The sequence below is a fragment of the Marmota monax genome, unplaced genomic scaffold (assembly GCF_021218885.2).
Source record: "Marmota monax isolate L192 unplaced genomic scaffold, Marmota_monax_Labrador192_F-V1.1 WCK01_AAM20220418_F8-fsc00045, whole genome shotgun sequence".
Classification (NCBI taxonomy): Eukaryota; Metazoa; Chordata; class Mammalia; order Rodentia; family Sciuridae; genus Marmota; species Marmota monax.
This window is the reverse complement of record NW_026692132.1, coordinates 14,879,982-14,897,200: the sequence shown is the minus strand read 5'-3', so window position 1 is coordinate 14,897,200 and position 17,219 is coordinate 14,879,982. Positions and strand designations below refer to the sequence as shown.

At 36.7% G+C, this 17,219-nt stretch overlaps 1 non-coding gene across 1 annotated transcript; it reads right to left on the bottom strand.

Annotated features, from left to right (window-relative positions):
• Window positions 1-4,135: 4,135 nt before the first annotated feature.
• Window positions 4,136-4,208, bottom strand: Trnak-cuu (transfer RNA lysine (anticodon CUU)). Its single transcript has one exon. It is a non-coding gene; the product is annotated as a tRNA-Lys (tRNA).
• Window positions 4,209-17,219: the final 13,011 nt, after the last annotated feature.

Genomic DNA, 17,219 nt, shown 5'->3' with positions numbered 1-17,219 from the left:
TGGACAGTCCTCCTGTTTCTCCTCAAGCCTCACTTAGCCTCCAGCCCCACCAGCCATAATTACAAATACATTTTCGTAATATTCTACTGGCCATATCTCAAATTTTGCCTAAGAGAATAATCAACAATACCATTCGTAAGGCATGCAAGGAAATCTTGCACATCTTCCAAGTTGAGTTAAATATTCACTTTTTGGTGTAGGCTATTACCCTTTGTGTTCTGCTTATTTCTTGCTTCCAAACTGACTGATAACTTTGCTTCCATGAATTCAATGCCCTGCTATGCATCTATTTCTGGCTATTGCCCTCTCCACATGTCTACATTATTCATTGATCACACTAGTGATGCCCGCCAGAGGTGACTGCTCATGCCTGTGTGTACACAGTTTGCATATGAGCAGAAATAGTGGAATAAGTCGGTTGGTAAGCAGTTTGTTCTGAAATGTCAGAAGGTTTAATTTGTTTTTCTTTCCCATTATGTTCAAAATAAAAGATATTTTTGAAGAAAATAAAGGTAACTTTCTACCTTTCAGACAAATAGAGGGATTATAAACTGGCACATATATTCTGGAAAACAATTTGACACACTGTAACAAGCTACAATCATATTTTGAACAAGTAATATCACTTTTGGCATTATACCCACTAAAATAATGAGAATTTCAAACACTTGCAAACAAAGATGTTGTTTGCTGCACGGTTTGTCACTTATATGTCCACCAGTAGATCCTGATAAAACAAAATGTGGTATGTTTTTATAAAAGATAGTCAGTATAATAATATTCATAAAGAAATATAGTAAGAGAAATATTTACATTCTAAACAAGCCTAAGTTAAAAACTAAGCTGTTTTCCCATTTTTAGAAGCCACTAGTAGCCCTGGATGTGAGAGCTTATCTTTCAGTGACATCTTGCTAAAAAGTGGCAATAAAAGCTAGTTACTAACCATTTTCTTCCATACATGCTGACTTTTAAGAATGCATCTAACAGGAGAGTAACATTAAATGTTCTATAAAGTATTTGCTTTTTTCAGAGATCTCAAAACATTATTTGTAGGAAGTTCACCTCAGACATATTTGTTTACACTATATATTTGTTACACTAGCCAACTACCAATCCAATAGGGCCATGGAACCACAGATTCTCAGAAAAAGAATGAGAATATTAACCGTTTAGCATTGAAAACTGGGGAGTCTTTCCAACATTATATATCGAAGTGCTTTCTAAATTTTTATGCCATGCTATTGTAAAGATGCAATGTGGCTCTATAATATTCTAGGTAATTTATTCATCTTTGATATTATTTCTAACATGCATTTTGCAAATTAAATAAGTTCATCATAGAAATCCAGTTTTGACAGAAATGATATAAAGCCCTGGAGCAGATGGTCCACAGACATATCTAAATTACACATTGTAGTAGCGCAAGTTGTGTGGTATTTCTGTCTGATAAATGCTAGTTGACAACTCCTGGAGTATGAGTTACTAACTTAGGGAATGATAAGTCACATTTATAATTTTAAGTTTTTTCTCTTCCTCTCTGCAATGTATGTAAATCTTCCTAAGAACTAAGTAAGATCTTGCCAGCTTTAAGATCAGTAACATCTTTCTTAAGCACACAGGAACAATGACTTAGGGATGGAAACATCCAAGCAAGATAGTGCCAATGAGCTGGGCATGGTGGTGCACACCTATAATTCCAGTGGCTCCAGGTGCTGAAGCAGGAGTTCAAAGCCAGCCTTAGAAAAAAATGTGGTGCAAAACAACTCAATGAGACCCTGTGTCTAATAAAATACAAAACAGTGCTGGGAATGTACCCCATTGGTGTATGCCCCTCGCCCCGCCCCCCCCCTCAAAAAAAAAAAAACAGACAGTGACACTACTAACCCTTTCTGTGAGTGGGCAGGAGACTACAGCTGGTTTCTGGTTCTGTCATTACAAAGCTATCTCCTTTCATTGAGATATGAGCAGTTTACTTTTCCTTCATACAAATCTAAGTAACTAACATGGTCACCCCAATTATCAAGCAAATTTAAGGTGAATTTGGCAAACAGTGTTATTATTATTATTATATTTATAACAACAAATTTTTTTATAAATGCATTTAAAAATCTATTGTGTATAAATAATTATTATTACTTCTACGAAATAAACAGCAATAGATGCATTTGCTCCCAAGTCAGAGTTTTTCTTAATTTTAAGGTGATGATTTTTTTTAAACTAAGTATGTATAAGATAAAAAAATATACATTGTAATATGCCAAGGAATAGAAAGATATATTTAAAGGAAGTTAAGTTTTATCCTGTAAACCCTTCATACTAAGCATTTTCACTTCTTGAGATAACCAAGGCAACCAACTGCCTGACTCTCCACACCCTTCTCCCTGAATCTATAATATCATATAAAAATATCTTTGGAAGTTGTGTAATACTAAATTAAATACAAATGTTTTTGGAATGTCACAAGTGTAAGTCTTAATTGGATAAAGCAAATTTCCAAGGCTCTTTATCTCTATTGTTAAGTATGAAGGATAATTAAAAAAAATGAACCAGATGAAGTTAACACAAATGAATAGTAATTTAAGACTGTTGTGATGAGGGCTAAGACATTGCTATAGAGAAGAAAATTGAATTTAACTTTGATGAAACCAAAAAATGAGTAAGTTTTTTTTTTTTTTAAGAGAGAGAAAGATAATTTTTTTAATATTTATTTACTTTTTTTAGTTTTCGGTGGATAAAACATTTTTTATTTTTATGTGGTGCTGAGGATCAAACCCAGTGCCCCACATATGCATGTTACCACTTGAGCCACATCCCCAGCCCATGAGTAAGGTTTTTAAGCATAGCTAGCTTAATGGAAAAATTCTGGAGGACATTATGGCAGAAATTTATCATTGTGAGTAGACCATGTGACTTTGTTGTCACTTACCTCCTGAATTTAGGCTTTACTCTCTCAGAGGCTAATAGTACCCGGGGATCTTATTTTTCTTGATGATTTTTTCAAAAGAATATTTCCAGTGTCTTGAGAAAAACTTTTCTGGGCTTTATATCTGACAAAAAGATGAGAGAGGATTTACATTTCAAAGTGGCAGAGAAGAATTTTCAATTGTAAGTTTCTAAAGTAAATGCTCTGAGAAAAGAGAGTTCAGAGGATCACAGGAGGGAAGAAATCTGTCTAACAATCTGTCAAGCCACAGTGAATATTAAGGTCATCTTGGTCAGCTTTTAACCTGGTTAAAGTTGTAAAATGACCTAGCAGAATTTCCAACAGGCTTCATTTGGTGTGAGGATGGCCTTAGGCCTGAGCCTAAGCAACTCCATTTTAAAAATTCCAGTTTGAAACCTATAGTCTCACCAGGCATGCCTAAGGAGCCCTCCAGTATGGCCCACAGGCACAAACAAGTCACTTCTCCCTACCCTGATAAACTCAGAATGAATTCTTGGCAGGTTGTCCTTGCCCAATAAGAGGGAAAAGCACCTGATAAAAGAGAAAGGCCAAAAGATCATGGTGGGGATGATGGGACCAGATGTTTTAGCCCCACAGTAAATGATGTAACTGAGAGACCTGGTGACAGCTGATAAGGATTGAAAGGGTGTCAAAATACCCAAAATTTGGTATAAATAATTGTGGGAGGCCAAGCTTATGGGTGACTGAGTTACACTCCCCAGCTGGGTACTGAGGCGCTCAGTCACAGAAATGGGTGTGTCTTGCTACAGCCCCATGGGTGAAGCTATGCTCACCTGTTCCTTTGTAATATAACCCCTTGCCCTGTTTAGGATAGAATCTTCCATGGAAGTGCCTTGTGTGTGTCCCCTCCTCTTACTGTGCCCTTGGGTGTGGCCTACCCAGGTGTCAGTCAACCTGCTGACAGTGGACATCATGAAGATAGACTCAGCCCCCTGAAACCTGACCCCTTGCCTCATTTGAATAGCTTCTCCTCAATAAAAGGGGTCAGCGCATGTGCTCTCGCTCTCTCTCTTTCTGCGGACCCTTAAGGTCAGAGGAGCCGTCACAGCAACCCCAAAGAAAAAGGTATTTGTGTCTCTTGTGTGGTTATTTCATGCAGCCCAGTTAGCCCAGTTTAACTAGAGTGACCCCTGAGCCTTTTAGTCATGAGAACAGAAACCTGGCAATTGGTGCCCAACGTGGGGCACGAACCCATGACCCTGAGATTAAGAGTCTCATGCTCTACCAACTGAGCTAGCCAGGCCTGACCTCCCTGACCAACCCAGGAGGCCAAGGGACTCTAAAAACCTCCCTTTCCTGCCCTAATCCCAATAAAATTTCAATCTGGCTGAGCCTGGGTGCAATTCCCAGGACCTGCTGCTCTGTTGGACTGGAGGGTCTCACCCAGGAGCAAATCTCAATAAAGCCTCTTCAGTAGATTTTAATCTGCCTCTTTATGGTCACCAGTGCCTGACCTTACATTAAGGATTGTCATTTTCTTTGTTGATAACCTATAGAGTGAAATTGTATTGAGTGATTTGAGTGAATAGAGCATTAACAAAGGCAGAAGCACATGGACATTCTTTGTTTCTACCCCTCGATTGCATAAGTCACACCTTTCGCCCATCATGACATTTGGCAAATGCAGGTTCATAGTTAATCATTTTCAAAATACAAAGCACATAAAACTCAACTGATATGCTCGAGTTCGGGACCTCCAAAAGACCACCAGAGACTAAGATCGATGTAAGCATCAAAGAGGCGTTTATTTCGAGCTAGCTTGGTCCTCTGCGCACACAGCAACTGGTGACACTGAGAGGCCCCAAGCCCAGGGTGTTAGGGTCTGTAAACAAGTCAGGATGGCGCCTGGCATTTTGCAGAGGGAGTGGTTTGTGAAGTAATGCCAATGAGCCATTAAGTGTGGAGATTCCTTATTGGTTGACTGCTGTATCTAGTTTATGTTAATTAAGATAAACTGTGTGGAATGTATATATACCCCTCCTGTCCTAAAATAAACGGCTCCCACTCCTGCTGTATCAATGTGCACAAGTTGTTCGTCACCCCCTGGTTATTTTGCTGCAGCCGGACTGTGGCACAGGGTTTGCAGCAGTATTTTTTTTTTTAATTTTTTTTATTTCTTGCATCTTCATACATGTATTTTGTATAATGATGAGGGTCTCCTTCCACCATCCATGCAATTCCTCTTCTCCCTCCTTTTCCCTCCCACCTCTCTTCCCTATCTAGAGGTAATCTTCTCATGCTCTTCCTCCCTACTCAATTTTGAGTCACTCCCCTTATATCAGAGAAGACATTCAGCATTTTTTGGGGGGGATTGGCTAACTTCACTTAGCATAATCTGCTCTAATGCCATCCATTTCCCTGCAAATGCCATGATCTTGTTATCTTTTAGTGCTGAGTAATATTCATTGTGTATAAATGCCACTTTATTTTTATCCATTCATCCATTGAAGGGCATCTAGGTTGGCTCCATAGTCTAGCTATTGTGAATTGTGCTGCTATAAACATTGATGTGGCTGTGTCCCTATAGTATGCTGTTTTTAGATCCTTTGGATCTAGTCCAAGAAGAGGAATAGCTGGGTCAAATGGTGGTTCCATTTCCAGCTTTCCAAGGAATCTCCATACTGCCTTCCAAATTGGCTGCACCAATTTGCAGTCCCACCAGCAGTGTATGAGTGTACCTCCCCCCCCCCCCATTCTCACCAGCACTTGTTGTTGTTTGTCTTCATAATGGCTGCCATTCTTACTGGAGTGAGATGGTATCTTAGAGTAGTTTTAATTTGCATTTCTCTGATTGCTAGAGATGATGAGCATTTTTTCCATTTTTTTCGTATATTTGTTGATTGATTGTATATCCTCTTCTGAAAAGTGTCTGTTCAAGTCCTTGGCCTATTTGTTGATTGGGTTATTTGTTTTTTTTTTTTTTTTTTTTGTTTTGGTGTTTAGCTTTTTGAGTTCTTTGTATACCCTAGAGATTAGAACTCTATCTGATGTGTGAGGGGTAAAGATTTGTTCCCAGGATGTAGGCTCTCTGTTCACCTCACATATTAATTCTCTTGCTGAGAAAAAAAACAAAAAACTTTTTAGTTTGAATTCATCCCATTTGTTGATTCTTGGTTTTAATTCTTGTGCTATAAGTGTATTATTAAGGAAATTGAGGCTTAGCCCCACATGATGGAGATTTATACACTCTTTGGGGAAGGCAGGGACTTTACTTTTCATAGCATCTCTTGGCAAATCATCACACATTGCGGGAAAATTATAAAACAACTCTAAAACATGATTAGTGTCAAGTGGATGGAATTAATCTGGAAAGGATTATTGGTTAGTTCAAGGGGCTAACACACTTAAAAATGATTGGTTTTAAACCACGAGACTGTGGCAAGGGGGGTACCTGCCAAGCTGCAGGGCTTCTGGTTTAGATATTGGCCACTGCCTAAGTGGGGGCCTCTGGAATTTCAGATATTTCGACATCTGGCCTATCTTAGGCAATCATCATCTTTGGCTTTTCTGAGAACTGTTTGCAAGGAGCTTTCTGTGGTATTTCCTGACTATAGGACTATAGTAGGACAGGGGTTAAGTTGCAGAGCAAAATGAGATCCCAAGTAAAATGAGGTTGCTTATGGTCTTTCACAACATGTCTGAAAGACACCATGATCAACAGTGAGAAACTGATGTGACTCCATTTTTGAGAAACCAGCCTCTACCTTAGAGCAAAGCCTGTGCAAGGAAGGGGGTGTGATCCTTGTCCTTGGAAAAACCCACTGAGCACTCCTAGGCACTACCCACCCTGCTGAGTTGTTTGTCTGCAAATATCTGAAGAGATCTGTGGTGCCAGGTGTCCCTGACTCAGTTAGCCTAGGTGAGGACCCATAGCAAACCCCTAGCAACCACCAATTAGCATGAGACAGGGAAAATATCTGGGATGCCAGATGACCCCCCAGTAGTTTATGGTGGTTGATAACATGTTGGGAAACCATGTAGTTTAGCCTGTGGCTTAAACCAATCAGTTCAAAGAAACCCCGCTCTTTTACTAACCAATCACCCCTACCCAACTTGTTCCCGCCAGTGGATGTGCTAATCAATGTTAAGAGTTGTTGTTTGACTTTCCTGCGGTGTGAAATGATTTGCTGTGTGATATTGTGACACACAGAGTATCCCCAAAAACCTATAAAATCTCACTGAACAAAGGGCCAGGACTCACTCTCTGGGACTGCTGCATTGGAAACAGTTGTGATTCCAGGCTCCAGCTTGCAATAAAGACTCTTGTGTGATTGTATTGGATTTGGCTCCTGGAGGTCTATTGGGGTCCCAGGAATCTGGCATTACGGTATTATAGAATAAGAAGTGAAGAGAAGATTCTGTAATTTAGCAGTTTCTATCTATGTATCTATCTATCTACTTATCTACTAAACTAAGTCATGAAATGTTCTACATACATTAATATCTTCATTTTTACAATAAACAAATTAAGAATAAATTATACTCTCATTTTTACACTTTTATATACACTCATTTTCACATACAAATGATCAATGTATTGTTTCATTTTCGAATTATTTGGAAATAAAAACCAATTACTATTTTCTAGCCATCATTTTAAAAAAACCAAAACAGAAACTGAAATTCCAATAAATATTGATACAACTTAGCCCAATTACCATAGACTACTTTTCTAATAATATCTGCTTCTTTTGGATAGTGTTTCATGAAACCAGTTTAAGAGTACTTATTATTTTCCAACTTCCTTCAACCTTTAACCATATTGCTTACTAATTAATTTAAATACTCAGAATTCACTCCATCAACAGTTTCATAAATGTGTGCAACATTTATAACATTTCTAATATAAGTATATGTGTTTCAAATATTTGATATTAAAAAAATAGTAACCATGTATATATGTAATTTCTCCCATATTCCTATTAATGGCTAATTCATAAAATGACATAGGTTTTCAGAAAACATTATATCACCATATAGTATACTTTATTTTAATGAGGATAATGCTTTTCTTTTTTTTTTTATCTACTTAGGTTTGTTGTGTTTGTACAATACATAGAAAATTGCTCAGTTTGAGGTCTACAGCCAGCAATTAACACCACTTAGCAGCAGTTAAAATGGGTAATCGCCTGTTGTTATCTTCATGTGGCTTAATTCAAATGCTAATTGCTCTCTGAGCACTGATTGTAAACCTACCACATCCAGTATATTCAGCAGACATTTTGAGATAAAATAAATAATACATTTTTTTGAAATGTAGTGGTGAAAGGGAGGGAAAATTTCAAGAAATTTTAAAATTGCACCATGATGAAATGCAATAGGGCTTTTTCACAAGGATTCAGTATTAATGAGGTACTGCAGTTATATTGAACACAATTGTCTTGTCCACTGTGGCAGTGACTTCCAGGTATGGCTTTTGCACATTTAAAATAAGCCTAGTTCAAACTTGTCCGTGCTATAAATGTAAACTACGTACCACAATTCAAACACTTATTAATAAGAAAAAAAATGTAATATATTATATGTTGAAATAATAACATTTTAGATATACTAAGTTATATAAAACATGTTAAAATTAAAGTTTTCTTGTTTCTTTTAGAGTTTTTAATGTCACTACTAGAAAATGAAACATGATAGGTGACTGACACTACATTTGTAATACTTAGCATTAAATTAGACTGAACAAATTTCTAAGGCACCCGGTAAGAATAGAAACCATTTTGACTTTTTAGTTATATGGAAAGCATAAAAAAATGAAAAGTAAATTAATCCACATATATAAATTAACGAATTTCAAAAATTGATTATGATTTTTTTAAAAGGGAAATTAAATTTCCTCAAATCTTGAAAATTTTTATTTAAAACACAATTTCTAAAGCTAACCAAACTTCAAGGATGTAAAGTAAAGTGAAGCAAAAATTCGCCAAGAGAAGTAAAGCAGGCTGTAATTAATCAATTATTGAGTAAATGGAAAGAAACAACATGCATTTTTAAAGTTAGTTTTATAAAACACATTTGATTCTATGCACTTTGGAGCCTTTACCAGGCAGTAGGAAGCAACAGTTCCATCTGTGTGCAATTTCAGATGAATGTAAATTCTTCCCCACCCCCTTTGGCTCTGTGGCTAATGAGAAAATGGAATGTGTTTTGGTCTAAATAGTCTCTTGTTTGAATATAACAGTATTGATTTTCTTCTGACTCACTCCTCATTTTAGTGTCTTGAGTGACTAGAGATCTTATTGGATGAGACATAAAGTTGAGGTCCTGGCCATTTGTGGTCATTAAGCATCCCAGGACACATTTTGCTGGAGAGTAGGATGGTTATCTTATACTGCAGCCCTGTCCCAATACAAGCAAGGATAGTCTAATCTTCTAAATTCTCTATTTTTGTTCAATAAGAAGGAGTTTCATTTTAGTCATCAGGCCACAAACTTAAAACTTTTGGCGATTTTCTATTAAATTAATGTGAATTTCACTTCAAAAATCCCTGCTTGTGAGTAAGTAGAAAGTGCATTTAAAATTTACCTCATAAGATTATTAATATTATGTAGCAAATTAAGAGAGATCTATTATTATAATGTAATACAATATGATATATGTGATGAAGATGATCTTTAGAAAAAAGAAATATATGCCTATATATGATATTCTAAATAACTTATCAAATATTTTAGAAGCAGTTTATTTAAACAAATACATATATATATATATATATATATATATATATATATATATATATATATATATGGCACCTGTTCTGTCAAGAGGTTTTACTAGGCAGCAGAAATAGAAATAAAAAAAAATGTTCATTGTCTTTAAGAAGCTAAAGATCAAGTAGATGAGGTAATAAAGCAAAGAGATACTTGTAATATCAAATGGTAAAAGCACCATAAAATGTATGTGAAGAAAACAAAAAGAATTAATCTCTAACCCACAGGAGATGGTTGTTGGAAGAGAGGTTATATAAAATGACCATATGCTTGATATAGTACTTATGTATAAGAGGAAGAATATAAATAGTAATTAAAGAAAAGAGGAATAAAGAAAAGTGATAAGAACAAATCTAGAAAAAGATAGAGCATACTACTAGTGAGGTTACTCTTCTTGGAATATAACATCCAATTTTTCAAGGGACAAATAAATGCCAGTAGCAAAAGCTTGCAAAATATCTAGTTTTGTTATACTTAATAAATAATTTGTGTACAGAGATGGAAAAGGAGTTTTAGAAAAAAATAAACTTCAAAGAAATCTCATTGTTTACCTTTTGTCCTCTTGGTTCAAAAAGGGACATAAGTCAAATTTAGCTGAGCATGGTGGTGCATGGCTGTAATCCCAGTGGCTCGGGAGGCTGAGACAGGAGGATCTCTTGTTCAGAGCCTGCCTCAGCAAAAGCGAGGGGCTAAGCAGCTTCATGAGACTGTGTCTCTAAATAAAATACAAAATAGGGCTGGGGATGTTGCTCAGTGGACAAGTGCCCTTGGGTTCAATCCGTGGTGCCCTCATCCCCCCAAAAAATTTTTTTCCTGGAATGAAAAGAAAAGGAAAAAGAAAAAAATTATAAATTTTGAATTTGCTTTGTTTAATTTAGTGTCCCTTCTTTAGTATACTGTACATATATTAGGTAGATAGGCAGCCATGAGGAGGTAGGTAGGTAGGATGCTAAAGGGAGATATCAGCCATATATATCAGAGAGAGACCATGGGTCACAGGATTGGGAACCACAGAGAAATTAACAAAATAGATAAACATCTGGAAAATGGGCACTGGTATGCCAAACCTCTCCCAGCCATAGTTAATTTTAATCCCTTCAAGGAACTGTTGTTTCAAGATCATGTCACATCTTCCCCTTGGACAGGTCATCACCAAAATCATGTCACAGTTACTTCTTATGACTTGGTCCTCTACCCTCACAAAGAAAGTTTGCTGAAGGCTACACAATGGTAATAGCCACTTAAAGGCGAATGAAGTAAGGCAAACACAAAGACACTCAAATCTCTTAAAACTCCCAGACTTTTCTAAGAGATATATAATTCTTCCTGGAGGTTGTCCATTCAGGAAGTGGTCCATTCAGTGCAGGTACTAGGGGCCTATACTCTCACTTTTAAACTCTATTGAGTAAGCAGGAACTTCCTTAAAATCCTTTCTGTGAGATCACAGAACCAGCTGTTGTGGATGCCTGTAGTCATAGCCAGGTTTCCTCTAAAACAAAAAGCATGTTTTTTGTTGTTTTTTTTTCCACTTAGTGGGCAAATCAAAGCTACTTATACACTATTGCTGACATTTAAGAAAATGCCTCCAAAATATCCATTTTAAAAAAATCTCATTTACATGAATATCAATTACATTGAGTACTTCAATCTTGGGCCCCTTAGAGACTGGTCTTCAATTAACAATGAGAATAGTTCCATTATTTAAGGGGAGAAGCCACAATCTGAGAGGATGCCATCTAAAAACAAATTTGAAGAAAATTGAGAACATCAAAAATCAGTATTATTGTTTTTATAGTGAATTTACTTTTTCATGTAACTAAGTGAATAGTGTATATAATTACCATTCTTCTACAAAATGAACATTTTCTTCAAACCAAAACAAAACAAAACAAAACAAAAAAAGATTTACTTTTTGGAAATTCATTCAAAAATATGCATGAATTTTCTAGGGCTTTCATGACAAATAACACAGACTGTGTAGATTAAGGAACAGAAATTTATTAGAAGGTAGAAGTCTGAGATCAAGGTGTTAGGGAAGTTGTTTTTTTCTGTGGCCTTTTTCCTTGGCTTGCAGATGGCTGTCTCTTCCCTGTATCTTCACATCGTCTTCCTTTCATTTCCTCTTGTGTCCTACCATCCTCTTCTTTTATGGGGATACTAGTCATATTGGGATAGGCCCCAGGCATATGTCCTTGTCTTAGCTTAATTGCCCCCTTTACTATTTATTGATTGATTGATTTATATTTGTTCTTTAAGATATATATGATAGTAGGACATATTTTTACATATTATGCATTCATGGAGTATAGCTTATTCTAATTAAGATCCCATTCTTGTGATTATACATGATATGGAGTTATACTGTTCATGTATTCATTTATGAACATAGGGAAATTATGTCCAATTCATTCTATAATCTTTTCTATTCCCCCTCCTTCATTCCCCTTTGTCTAATCCAATGAACTTCTATTTTTCCCTTCCCCACCCCTATTGTGTATTAATATTCACATATCATAGAGGACATTTGGATTTTAGTTTTTTGGGACTGGCTTATTTCACTATTATGATAATCTCCAATTTCATCCATTTATCAGAAAATGCTATTTTTTTATTCTTATTTATGGATGAGTTAATATTCCTTTGTGTATATATACCACATTTTTTTTTGCAGGAAGTGTACCAGGGATTATATTCAGGGGCACTTGATCAATGAGCCATATCCTCAGCTCTATTTTGTATGTATTTTTATTCATTCTCCTGTTGAAGAGCACCTATGTTGGTTTCATAGCTTAGCTATTTTGAGTTGAACTACTATAAACTTTGACGTGGCTGTGTCACTATAGTATGCTGATTTTAAGACCTTTGGGTATATACCAAAGACTGGGATAACTTTTGTTGGTTCCATTCCAAGTTCTCTAGGGAATCTCTATACTGCTTTCCAGAGTGAGTGGTTGCACCAATTTGCAGTCCCATCAGCAACGCATGAGTGAGGTGTTTTGCCCACATCCTCTCTGACATTTATTGTTACTTGTATTCTTGATACCAATTGCCACCTGTAAGACTCTATCTCTAAATACAGTCACATTCTGAGACTTCTGGGGTTAGGATGTCAACATATAAATTTGGAGGATTACACAATTCAGTCCATGATATCTAAATACAAACTATATTTTCAAATTGAATTTAAACCTTGTCAGAGCAGCTTTCGAGAATGGTGGCTTAAACTATTACTGAATACACAAACTTTCTTAGCTCGTCTGTGTAACCTGAGATATTTCTTCAGAGACATCTATCTTTTCACAAACTCTCTTCGTGAAATAGGAGAGAAAGATTGTCAAATAATTGTTAAGTCAGAGATTATTAAAAAAAAACATGATAGTGTGAAAATTAATGGAGGGAGAATACGTAGTATAAAGCAAAAGAAAACAAAACTTTAAGAAAGATGTGTTTATCTATGAAATGAAATCAAGCGAGAAAATTACAGGATTCTAGAGATAGATATGATGATATAAATAAAAAGAGAAGTTCTCAAAAGCTGAGAACCTGTGGTTGATTTGTGATGCATTGTAAAACCAAGGCAGAAACACAGGAAGAAGAATGATTGCTCATTGTGGGATTTTGAGAAGGCTGAATTAAATGAGTCAGAATTGGAAAGAGGATACAAAAAATAAAGGAAGTGCAAAGAACTGACCACACACAGCTCTACATGATGATATGATGAATCATAAATAGCTGATCTTAAATCAAAAGCTCTGGCCAGGCCTATGATATTTACTAAATATCAAATACTTACTATATGCCATGCTCAAGACTGAGGAGTTCATATTCAGTAATTTTATTGAATTTCAAAATAACTCTGACATTCAGTAATCACTCTTTGGTCAAAAACCAAGTAAATAGCAAAGCCTCAATAATAGCATGACTCATCTCTTCCGGGTCCATGCTCTTAGTCACTACTCTCTATTTTCTCTCTAGATGCAACCTCTGTAGAAGTGGATTTGAATCTTTCCAAGACAGTAGAACAAAGTTAAATCATAAGGCATAAAAGAAATCTGTGTTTAGCATTTAGAGGACCCCATTTTTTCTCACTAGGGTATTAGGAATTAGACTATTACTGTACACATTTTGAAGATGTGGAAAATGGCACACAAGCAGTAAATAAGTCTGCGGACACTGGCAGAACCAGGATGAAAGCCCAGCCAATCTGACTCCAGAGCCTGCTCACAACCATCCTGTCTCCATGGTGAACACAAATCAAAAATAAGATCATCAGTTCTCAGTGGAATGCTAGGCTGAATGAAAGTGGCAAGCCTTGGGGAATAAGATAAGTGATTCACAGTGTAGAGACCCAGAGGGTACATCAAAGGACTGAGACAGGTAATCAGTTACCTTTCCCCTTTTCCATCATTCTCTTAAAAAATCTGTTTGTTCTATGTACTACTTCAGTAAGACTATGTCATGGGTTGAGTGCTCTCAAAATTCATGTGTTGAAATTTAATCCCCAATGTGCAAATATTGGAGGTGGGGGCTTTGGAAAGCAATAAGGCATGATGTGGAGCCCTTATGAGCAAAACCTATAAATTCTTAGGAAGCAGCTAGAGAGCTAGCTGTCCTCCTTCTGCCACGCTATCATACATATAACATGTTGACAGATAACACAAGCTGTCTGTGACTTGGAAGACATCTCAACCAGAAACCAACCATGCTGACACCTAGATTGCAGATTCTAGGCCTCAGAACTATGAGAAATCAATGTTTGTTATTTAAACCACTCTTAGTTGATGCTAATTTGTTTATAGCAACCTCTAGTGACTCAGATTGGAGACTGGAAGAAGTACTACAAACTGGACAGCTTAACAACATATACTCATTGTATCACATTTCTGAAAGCTCGATGTTCAAATAGTGGTATTGGAACAATAAATAGTTTCCCTTTGCAGGTTGCAAGGGAAGGACCTAGTCCAGATCTCCCTCCTTGGCCTATAGATTGCTGTTCAAATGGAAACAGTTCCTCATGGATGCCTATGTCTAAGTTCTTACTTTTTATTAGGGTGCCAGTCATATTTATAGAGGTCCATCTTAATGACATCATTTTAACCTGATTACCTTTGTAAGAACCTTGGTTGCAAGTAAGGTCACATTTCTGAGGTACCAAGCACTAGGACTTTGCCAATTATTAAACAATTTTCTTAGAATATTTTTCTGCTAAATATGCTAATTTATTACTTAGAGATTTTGCTTTACGCACAAAAATAGGTCAGTATTCAGCTAAGTTTTCTACCACTATAAAATTAGGATCTTTTCTCCTCCAGTTTCCATTAGTGTATTCGTCATTTCCTTCTTAATCCTCACTGGAAGTACTTGCAAAGTATTTTAACAATATTTTGTTTGCCATATATTAATTTTTTTGAAACAACACAAGATTTCACTACTGTCCTCTTTACTTCTTTCTGGGCTGTCACTGGTAGAGTCTTTAACTTGTATACTTTTATCAATAATCTGCTTGTGTTAGTCAGCATTTCCACTGCTGTGACTAGAAGACCTGACAAGAATAATTGTAGAGGAGGAAAAGTTTATTCGGGGGCTCACAGTTTCAGAGGTCTCAGCCCATTGACAGCTGGCTTCATTCCTTGGGGCTCGTGGTGAAGCTAGACATCATGGAGAAGGAGTGTGGCAGAGGGAAGCAGCTCACATTATGATCAGAGGCAAAGAAAGACTCCACTTGCCAGATACAAAATATATACTCCAAAGGCATGCCCCTAATGATGGACCTTCTCTAACCACACCCTACCCACTTTTAGTCACCACTCAGTTAATCGTATCAGAAGATTAATCTATTGATTGGATTAATACTTTTAAGAACCGATCATTTTCCCTCTGAAGCTTCTTGCAGTTTCCCACATATGAGCTTCTGGAGCACATCTCACATCCAAACCATAATTCTACTTAAGGCAATCTAGATTGTTTTATTTTACTTTTTAAAATCACTCTACAAACTACCCAATTACAATCTACTTTCATAATTTTTGGAATTTATTATAATACCATACTACTTCTTGGCATCAAAATATTTATTGCAAGGAACTGGCTTATGTGACTGTGGAGGTCGACTAGCAAGTTCAAACTCTGTAAAAGCAGGCCAACGGGAAAGGCCTGCTGGGACTGCAGACATGAGGTGAAGCTGTAGTCCACACACAGCATTTATTGTCTTCATGGAAACCTCCATTGACTGAGTAAAGCCCACTTAGATTATCTAGAATAATCTTCCTTATCTTAAGTAAATTAATTGTAAACTTGAATCACTTCTATAAAATGCAGTGTGAGCAACACCTATGTTAATGTTCAACAAAATAACAGGGCTCTGTGGTTCAGCCATGTTGACATATAACACTGAACTATAGCAGGTTTTCTCTTTGCTTCATCTATCCCAGCTTGGTACTGAAGAAGCTGGCAACCTTGAATAGGCAGCAGGTACACCAAAATCAAAAAGCCCCTAAAAATTTCTACCCTAAGAACCAAATTGTTTTACATTACAAAAAAAAAAAATACAACTACCCTATCCATCAGTAAAAGTCAGATTATGACACTGCGCCTCCATTGTTTTTGGTTTATAGTGAGTCACCCTTACAGCTTGATCCTGAAGACTGGTTTTGGAGAATTCATACAGAAGAGCTGGAGTTTTCAGACCAGGCCAGTGCTAATGAGGTACCCTGCCAAAAGTGGCAATTATTAGTGAGGATGCTGAACCCAACAAAGTACCATTCCATGCCTGGCTTGTTAGTAGAAGCTTATGGGAAACTGAATGATAATGGGTCATTTCCCTCCCTTCCTGAAGTGTCCTTAGATACTAGGAGATCCTCTCCTGTTGCATAGGATACTGGCAGTGAGGACTTAGTGGGAAGCTGAAATTGAAGATCACCCGGAAGCAATGAGGTGAATTTCCCCCAACTAGAGCATCCAAAAGGCCTAGTGAGGAACAGGGAAGTTTAGTTCATTGCCACATAATGGTAAAAAGACAACTGCCTGCCTGGGCACACCTGAGAACCACAGTCCTTTGAAAACAGAAGATTTATGCCTATAATCCCAGTGACTCTAGAGCCTGAAACAGGAGGATCCCAAATTCAAGATTAGGTTTAGCCACTTAGGGAGACCCTGTGCAATTTAGTGAGATTCTGTTTCAAATTAAAAAAAGGATTAGGGGTGAAGTTCAGTGGCAAGTCTCCCTAGAGTCAATCTCTCATACAAAAGAGAGAGAGAGAGAGAGAGAGAGAGAGAGAGAGAGAGAGAGAGAGAGAGAGAGAGAGATTTAAAATAACATTCAGTGACTTTTTATATTATAGCCACAATGTTTAGGATATGATTAAAGTCATTTATTCTAAAAAGACATGTAAAATCTCAATTTAAATGAGAAAAGATATCAAACAATGCCAACACTGAGATGGCCACAGATGTTAGAATCATGTGATAAGTATTTTAAAGCCCTATCATAAAGAATGTTTTCACAAGAAAATTAAAACATGCTTGAAACAAATGGAAAAAAAAAT